The 9,246-nt window shown below is 47.5% G+C and overlaps 1 protein-coding gene across 4 annotated transcripts in view; it reads left to right on the top strand.

Moving 5' to 3' along the window:
- Nucleotides 1-9,246, top strand: part of rxrba (retinoid x receptor, beta a) — an 89,459-nt gene that overhangs the window by 39,583 nt on the left and 40,630 nt on the right. The window lies entirely within an intron of this gene.

Genomic DNA, 9,246 nt, shown 5'->3' with positions numbered 1-9,246 from the left:
CTCCCACAGAGCTGGAATTTTTAGTGTCCGTTTCTCAGTGGCAGTTGTTGCTGGAGTCTTGAAGCTAAATTGGGAAGCTACAATACATCCCTCCCTGCTACTCTTATAGTTTGATCTTGATTTTTTGTTTTCCTCCTGAACTGAAGAATTGCCTTTAAGAAAGTGTGGAACTGGAGGAATGCAGCAGGCCAGCATCGGCAGTTCTTACTGTCTCTGCCCCTAAGATAGTCTATTTCGCTAAAATTTGCCTTTTGCCAAGGATGTGTTTATGGGATGTTACTATATCGGAGTAGTTAATTATTAGTAGCAAATATATCAATTATTCCGTTAAGCAATTTGATAGAGTTGCAGTTAAGCCATTCTTTATTTTTAGTTTTGTCTATTTTAAATGCAGTGTAACACTAAAGAGTGTTTTGCTTAATGTTGAGTAGTTTGATCAATTGAATTGCATCTGGAACTCTACTTGTTAAATAAGAAAAAATTAGGGTCTGGACTACCTTCTGCATATATTTTGAGTGGGTTTGATCTGAAATATCACAAATACACCTCATTGGGGGTGAGGAGGCGGGTGGTGCAGGGGGTTTGAGTAACTCAATAATGGAGAAAAGCTCTCAGCAACATCTTTGGATCTGTAGGTTTGGTGGGTGCTGTACTATTTTAAAGCCAGGCACACCGCTCATGCAATTAACACACCCTAACTTCCCTCCCACAGGTTAATATAACTTTTTTATTGTTTGCCCAGTAATCTAGCTTTTAGATTGAATTTACAGCAGAAGAGCAGACCATGTGGCCCAAGCCAATGCTGTATGGCTATTCTTGTCTAATCTGGAGATCCTTCTACTCCACCCCACAGCACACTCACCCTCTTTTTGCACCCCCCCCCCCAACCCCGTGTTTCTCAAATCATTCTGGTGGTAGGACCCTGGTTGTAGAACAGAGAGACCTAGGGGTTAAGGCACATAATTGTAGGAAATTAGCTTCACAGCTAGACAGGGTGGTTAAGAAGGTGTTTCGCATGCTTGCCTTCATTGCTCAGACCTTTCAGTGTAGGCACTGGGACATCATGTTGAGGTTGGACAGGATGTTGGTGAGACTTCTTCTGGAGTACTGCGTCCAGTTCTGGTCGCCCTGCAAAGGAAGGGTATTATTAAACGGGAGAGGGTTCAGAACAGATTTGCCAGGAATGGAGGGTTTGAATCACAAGGAGAGGCTGGATAGGCTGAGACTTTTTCCACTGGAGTGGAGGAGGTAGAGGAGTGGCCTTAGAGGTTTATAAAATCATGAGGGGTATAGATAGGGTGAGTGGCAGGTGTCTTTTCCTGAGGGTGGGGCAGTTCAAAACTAGGGGCCATATTTTAAGGTGAGGGACGAAAAAGATTTGCAAAGACTGTGAGGTTACACAGACAGTGGTTCATGTATGGAATGAGCTTCCAGATGAAGTGTTAGGTGCAGTCACAATGTTGAAAAGACACTTGGACAGTTACATGAATAGGAAAGGTCGAGAGGGATATGGGCAAAGCCCAAGCAAGCGGAACTATTTCATTTTGTGAAACCTGGTCAGCACAGATGAGTTGGGCTGCAAGGTCTTTTTCTGTGCTCGATGAGGAGATTGCTTTGTCTGTCCCTTGCTAAGTTGCACAAAGCTCCATTGAGAAAGTAGCAGGTTTCACTATAAATTGGAACACACTCTTTTACAAGATTATGAAAGATTCTTGTCCTGCTGAAGCTAACACAAAATTCAGAATGACCTGGGCAGCTGACAAATGAGATGGCGTAGTGTATAATAATGTAATCCACAAGTACAGACTAACACCCTGGGAAAGGAGGGTTCAAAGCCCATGATGGTCGCAGTTGAAGTACAAGTGCATGCCATCTGAAATTAACAGCTGGTATCAGGAGTGGTTACTGTCGGGCTGAATGGCCTTTGCATGTGCTACAGTCATTCTATGATAAATGTCCCTCTTTTGATAGATGGTCAAGAATTGCTTCAGGGATGAAGAACTTCGGTTGCGAAGAGAAATTGGTGAAGTTAGGACTGTTGTCCTGAGAGGAAGCAAGTCTGAGCAGAGATCTGCCGCAGGCAGTCACAGTCATGACATACTGGCACAGTGTAGGCAGAGAGAAATGTGACAGGGTCAAACAAGGGTGGGCACAGATTTGAAGTACTGGGGAAAGGAAATGAAAATACCGTGAGGTTCGCCTTTTGTTTCTCTCATAGCAGGTGTTTGAGGGCAGGGGGATTGTGGGGGAGTTCAGTGGGGGCAGCTTCAATGACAACATCCCCCAGAGGGACTGTTGTCTGAAAAGGAACAGCATGCTGAGTAATGGGCAGAAGGCAGGAGACAGGCAGCGGGTGAGCGGCTTGTTTGGAGGGCTTTGTGCGGAGTCAGTGCACTGAACTGGGTCCTACACTTCAGTGACACTGGGAATAAGCCCAGCATCTTCACCTTCTCACCAGATCCCCCTTTGTTGAGCTGTCCGACAGATCGCCCGCCTGAACAAATAGCCCAGCCCTCCCTGTTTCCAGCATGCCATTTTGGAGGCTAGCACTTGGCCTGTGATTATTTCTGCACTGGCCTTAACGGTGCATGCGTGAGCACAGACATCACCTCTGAGCCTCGCTGCCCATGCGTAGGAAGCTGCAAGTGGTCGTCAGGGTTCGAGAGGTTTGAAAACACCCCGGGTGGAGACTGTTCGGTTTTGCCATACCTCTGCTAGCCCTCTGAAGGGGCACTTCATTCAGCCCCACATTCCTTGCTCAGTCCACCACAGCCCTCCAAGTTCATTTCCCTTCACATAGTTATTCATTTTTTGGTCTTCTTCTTTGTTCATTAATGGAATGAGGGGGTCGCTAACCAGGCAGCATTTATTGCCCATCCCTAATTGCTCAGAGGGCAGTTCACAGTCACCACATTGGTGAGGGTCTGGAGTCACATGTAGGCCAAACCAGGTAAGGATGGCAGTTTCCTTCCCTAAAGGACATTAGTGAACCAGATTGGTTTTTCCTGACAATCGACAATGGGTTCACGGTCATCATTAGACTCTAAATTCCAACTTTCTGTTTTTATTGAATTCATATTCAACCATCTGCCATGGCAGGATTCGAGCCCAGATCCCTGGAACGTTATTTGGGTCTCTGGATTAACAGTCTTGCGATAATACCAGTTGGCCATCGCCTCCCCGGTATTCAATTTCCTTTTGAGAGCAAATGACCAAATTTGCCGCATTGTTCAGGCTGCTGCCCTGTTGGAGGGGAAAGTTTCATCATCAGTTTGCCCGCAGGATGTTGGTGTACTTGGCATTGACTTCCCATCCCTAATTACCCCCGAGTAGGTTTGGGCAAGGTGCTACAGTCCGGTTGGAATCTCCTCATCTGTGGTTCTATCGCAGACTGCCTTTGTAGGTGGGACTGCCGATTACTGATCCTCCTTAACAGGGCCCAGCTTTAACCTCACTGTCAACTGTGAGCTTTGGATCTTAAACACCTCCATCGACTCTCCTGCCTCCTCCACCCCCCACCAAACTCACCTCCCGGCTCGTTTGTCGTTTCGAGAAAAGCCAGCGAACTTCAAGGCAGTCACTTATTTGAAGCACGGTCCGTTGTGAACTGCTCTGTGACTGCTAATGGTCTCTGTCTCTGTCCCTTTTACTCTCCCTGCCCCCACCGTACCCTCCTCTCCTCCCCCCGTAGTCACATTTGCTGAGCTTGTGGTATGGGAGCGGAAGTGACACAGATCTTGCCAACTCTGGGGCTCAGCTGGTGAGATTGTGATCTCTCGGCTTGTGCTGAACTGCGTTTGTCGGGATCTGATTGTTCCTGCGTGGACTGAGAGTCTCTTCTGTCTGCTCCTCATTCTGAGGTGAAATATCTCTGGTCAGTCCCCAGACGGATTCTGAACTGCCATTCGCTGACCAAGCAAAGGGCCAGGTGGGCTGTGGCGCTTTCACTTTTCTGGGGAGAGAGAAAGCCCAGAGGGGGTGAACTGTTTGAGTCTTCTGATATTTTACAATAATTTTCGATCAGGCTGACCCAGAGATGTGCCCGTTTTGAGCGAGATGGGACCAAGTGGCTGTAAATATCAGACAGTCAGTAAGAAATCCAAGGAGGGCAGTGGGTGGGTGTTGCGGTTCGGTGGGTGGGGAGGGGTTGAGCGGAGGTGGTATAAGAAGCTTTAGCCAGATCGTGGTTAGAACTTGCAACTTGCCACAACAACTTGTGACAGACAGAACCAGCATCAAGGCCTTTCAGGGGGTAACGAGCGACAACACCAGGAGAAATGCTGCTGAGTTACAAGGGTTAGGTGTCAAAGGGTGGAAAGGAGGCTCACGTGGACTGCAGACACTGACTGTTGGGCTGAATGGCCTGTTTCTGTAGCTGTTTGTTTGTTGGAACTGGTAATGCCAGTCTTTGAAGTGCTGGGGGAAGGGAATATGGCGCTAGTTCAGCCTGTTCTTCTGTGGATCTTTAAGGAAGGGTGTAATTGCATTGGAAGCAGTTCAGAGAACGTACTTGCTCAATTGATAGAGGCGCGGGGAGCAGTTATCTCACGATAAAATGTTGGGCAGGCTAGGTTTGTATGCCTTAGAGTGCAATAGAATGGGAGGGTGATCTTAATGAGTGAGAGACAATCGTGAGGCAGCTTGACAAGTTGGATACTGCCAGAAATGTTTCCCATTATAGGAAAGACTAGACATAGGGGATGCAGAGTTAAAATAGTCCTCCCAGTTAGGACAGAGATTTTTATTTTCTCAGGCTTATTTTCCTGTGGTTATCTCTTGCCCAGGAAGCAGCGGAGGCCTGGTTGTCACATGCATTTAAATATAGAGTTTGGCAAATTGACAGAGGAGTCAGTGGTAGCCGAAGGACAGGAAAGCCAGTGGAGTCGAGGCTGCAATTGGTGGAGTAAGCTCGAGGGGCCGAACAGCCGCCTCCTCTCGTTTTGTAAGTCACGGCAGAGGGAGATTTGCTGTCTGTGACTCGTGAATACTTAACGTTGACTTTGAACAGCTGAAAGGGAAGTCTGTCACCCCCACAAACCCCCCCTCCCCAGCAGCGCCCCCGCTGTCACACCCGACACAGTGCGAGCTGCATTCACACCCACCACCTCCCGCAATGCATTTGCTCTGTTTCGCTGCGTTTGCAGCTGTCTTTGTGTCACTTGGCAAGGTGTTTGCGCCTGCAGCACAGAGCTGTGAGTGGCCTGCCTCAGCTCGCGTTGCAGAGTTTGGAGTGAGGGCGTTGTGGTTAGTTGGTGCTGGCCTGCTTCTCACTGCTGCAAATGGCATTGCAGATTAACGTGTGGCAGCCTTGGCTCCAGTCCAGAGTAAGAGCAATGTGGCACCTTGCCTCTCAGCACCTCTCCCACCCGCCACTCCACCCTAAAGGGATGTCCTGAAGCTGTTTGCAATGCGAAAAGCAAGACAGCAAATTTACTCTGAGCGGGCCTCCTGCAGGCACAATGATGACGATATTGCCATCCCTTGACTTGTCACAGTCAACTTGACTGCTTTGAATTGAAACATTTAGCTGCTCCCTGGTGTATTTTCCATGAGCACTCTCCATCAGGTATTTGCCAACCAGCCCAGCACTGTCTTCCCGTGCAGTGTAAATTGTCACGCACTTTGGGATCTGGTATTCTTGCAACCCTGTCCTGACAAGTGCAAGATGAACATTTTTGACAGGAAACCACTATTTTCAGCGATGCCTATGTTCTGCACTACTGAGCGATCATCGGTACTCTGTTTTAGTGATGCTGCCCGGGCATAGACGCTGAGCCGAGACCGGAGCGCAAGAGAGACAAAGCCTGTGTGACTGTCAGATGCTGCCATTGGCTCTGTAAGCTCGAGCTGCGCAGAATGGCCTGGTGTGGGTTGGTAAAGCTGGTGGAAGGCCTACACCCAGCATCTTCAAAAGGGCAGGGGAATTGGAAAAGGGTTGGGAATCTGAAGTGGTTTATTTGTCTCTGTTTATTCACGGGATGAGGGCGTCGCTGACCAGGCACCATTTATTGCCCATCCCTAATTGCCCAGAGGGCAGTTCCGAGTCAACCACATTGCTGTGGGTCTGGAGCCACATGTAGGCCAGGACCAGGTAAGGATGGCAGTTTCCTTCCCTAAAGGACATTAGTCAACCAGATGTTTTTTTTCTTGACAGTCGACAATGGATTCGTGGTCATCATTAGATTCTTAATTCCAGATATTTTATTGAATTCAAATCTGCCATGGCAGGATTCGAACCCAGGTGCCCAGAATGTTATCTGGGTCTCTGGATTAACAGTCCAGCAATAATGCCACAAGGCTATAGCCTCCTAGCTGTGGGGTGGCGGTAGAGAAATAATCCGATGCACTGACCACAAGGGGCTGGGCCGTGGGAAGGGTCCGCGTTGATGCCAGTCAAAGGCCAAGGGGTGATTGGCCTGTGGCTGGCACGAGCAGACTCTGCTCCTGGCCAATTAGGTGAGGTTCCCACCTGTAGTTCCAGTACATTACTGCCCTTAATCCTTCACAGAGGCTGTGCGGGTTGCTGGGCAGGCCAGCTTCTATTGCGCATCCCCGATTGCCCGTGAATTCGGTAACTCGGGGCGAAGTTACGAGCAAAGTTCGGCAGATTTCCTTCCCTGAAGAGCAGTGGTGAACCTGATGGATTTTTAGGCCAAACGGTGGCTGTTGTCATGTTTCCCGTGACCGAGACTCCCGTTAGTTTCAGACTTATTACACGAGTTGAATTTGTACCTGGAGCCTCGGGATTACTAGCCCAGTAACATTACTGCTGTTGCATGTTCTGCTGATAATGTGGCTCTGCGTCGAGCTGTCCTTGTGCAGTGTTGTTAATAGTTTGGAGAAGTTGTGGTTTTGATCTTGATAACTGTAACTTGGCTCAAGAGTGGTCGTAGCCTGCAGTGTTTGAACAGAGCTTGCCTGAGTGTGGTTTACTGTTGCTGGTGCTGAGCAGTTTGCGGGCAGCATTGTTTAAGGTCCGACCCCCACACACTGTCTGTTTTTTCTCCTCCTGTCACCCTGTTTGTATGTGCGCTGACGCCGTGTGGTTTCTTCGAATGCAGTCCGACTGGAGTATTCAGGATGTGCTCTGTTCCAATTGCACACTGTTTTTGACACCTGTATTTTACGCAAAAGATAAAGCCCCTTGGGCTGTGCCCACGACAGCCCCATGGGAAGAAAAAGCTGTAATTCTTATGCATGCAGGATTGTGCGAGAAGAAATGGACTTCGCAGCGACTGGGGTAAAGCCTCTCTTCCTGAGCTGGGCTGCTGTGTGTAAGGCAGCTGATTTCAGCATGTTTGCACGCCAGCTGGGCTACAGCTAGCGATGCCCTGCAGCTCTGACAATGTTTGAGAAGCTAAAAGCAGCTCTCCCGACTGATATCCCGGACACCATCAATGACCTTCACCTCCAAGCTGCACCTCAACCACTCACCAAGGCTCCTTTGACTCCAATTTCTGAAGCTGCAGCCACTTCCACCCAGAAGCACATGGGAGTCAAATGTAGGAACGGGGAAATATATCGCCGTCACTTCAGTGTGGCTCGGTGTTAACCTTGTAACTCCCTCCCAAATGGGTTTGAGAGTGTACATACAGCATGGTGGTTCAAGGAGGCAGCACACCACCCCCTCCTCAAGGGCAGTCAGGGATAGATAATAAATGACAATCAGTAAACGCTGTCCCTGCTGCGTCAGGATGGCATGGAAACTTGAGTGGATGTCAAAGCAGCGCTCTTGGAGAGCTACACTGTCCGAGGTACTGCCTCTCAGACCGTAAACTAAAGCCTGTGTTTGCCCTCTTAGATTGCTGAATGACTTCAGGTGTTGGTAAAGAGACCAGGAAGTGCATGTGTGGCAGCTCAGGTTGGCGTGCAGACATTTCACTGTTAAATTGGTTTTCATGTGGTGAGGTGAATCACTTCCCCTCTAAAACCTGGCACGTGATGCAAGCAGTTAACAGTTAAGAAAGCAAGAAGGAAGTTTCCATTTACAGTGTGTCTGCAGAGAATTCTGCCAACACTGTGGGTGGCATGTGTCTCCAGGAATCTCATGCTGTCTTTCTGGTGTCTGCAACCATGATTTATGTCCTATTTAAATACGTGTGTGTGTGTGTGTGTGTCTGGAGAGAACAGGCTGCAATACTGTCGCAGAGGTCAACACCCTCTGAATAAATAAAACTGAGACACCCAGGGAAGCTCACCTCGCTTCGTAATCAGTTAAAGGGAGTGTAAAAAGTGGTATAGCCTGCCTCTCACCTCTGTTATGAAGTGGATGTTAAATGAAAGTCGCTCTCACTACAATCAACAAGTAACAATTTATTTATCTAACAGTGAACAAAGTAACAACAACTGAACAAACAAAACAATTTCCCCCTCTTAATCACTAACTATTCCCAAATAAAACAAAGTTCTAATGGTATACTGTTCCAATTAATACAAGTCCCACTGATAGAAACCAAATTAAATTTTAAAAATCTTAGTCTCTCAAAACTACAGCCAGGATGCATCTGCTAGAATGTTCACTGCCTTCTCCACTCTTGTTCAGTCAGGAACACTGTCAGGTTCTTTTTCGGAGATCCTCACTGACTTGATGCAAGAACAAGACATTGACCTGTTTAGAAAAACACAAATCCTTTTATTACAAAGCAAGTACAAGCTGTGGAGAATCACTGCACTTAACCCGGCACAGAGTGCAGAGACTCGTAGGTAATTCTCTCCGAGCAGCGGACAGTCCCCGCTTTTATGTACTTAGTAAAGTATAAATACATAGTACAATTTCACTTCTCACAATGACATGATACATAAAATAATTATTACAACAGACAAAGACAGGATACAAAACAATTATTAAATCACGAACATAAAAGACCAGGATATAGTATCAATCGTTCGTGAAGTGGCTGCTAATGGCAGGAGGCGATTTCAAGTTGTTATGGGGACAGATTGTAATTTCAACTTGCCGATGTGTTTGTCTAGAACAAAGTCAGTGCCCTGGCCCCTTTGCCAGAGACAGAAGTTACATACTTCAGAAGTCTCACACCTTTACAAATGTTCCTCACTTAACCTTATTTGAGACAGTTTAACTCTAATTCTATTCAGTCAGGAAGCTTAAGGCAGTGTCTACGTACCGATGTGTAGGAAGATAAGGAGTTACAAAGTTTTACACCGAATTCCTAGCTGGACAGGAAGCTTTAGGGCAGTGCCTGCATACCTTTGTGTAGGCAGATAAAGGACATTAATTTGTAGAAG

This window comes from Stegostoma tigrinum, chromosome 34 (genome assembly GCF_030684315.1).
Source record: "Stegostoma tigrinum isolate sSteTig4 chromosome 34, sSteTig4.hap1, whole genome shotgun sequence".
NCBI lineage: Eukaryota > Metazoa > Chordata > Chondrichthyes > Orectolobiformes > Stegostomatidae > Stegostoma > Stegostoma tigrinum.
The sequence above is the reverse complement of the archived record's forward strand: the minus strand, read 5'-3'. Positions and strand labels throughout refer to the sequence as shown.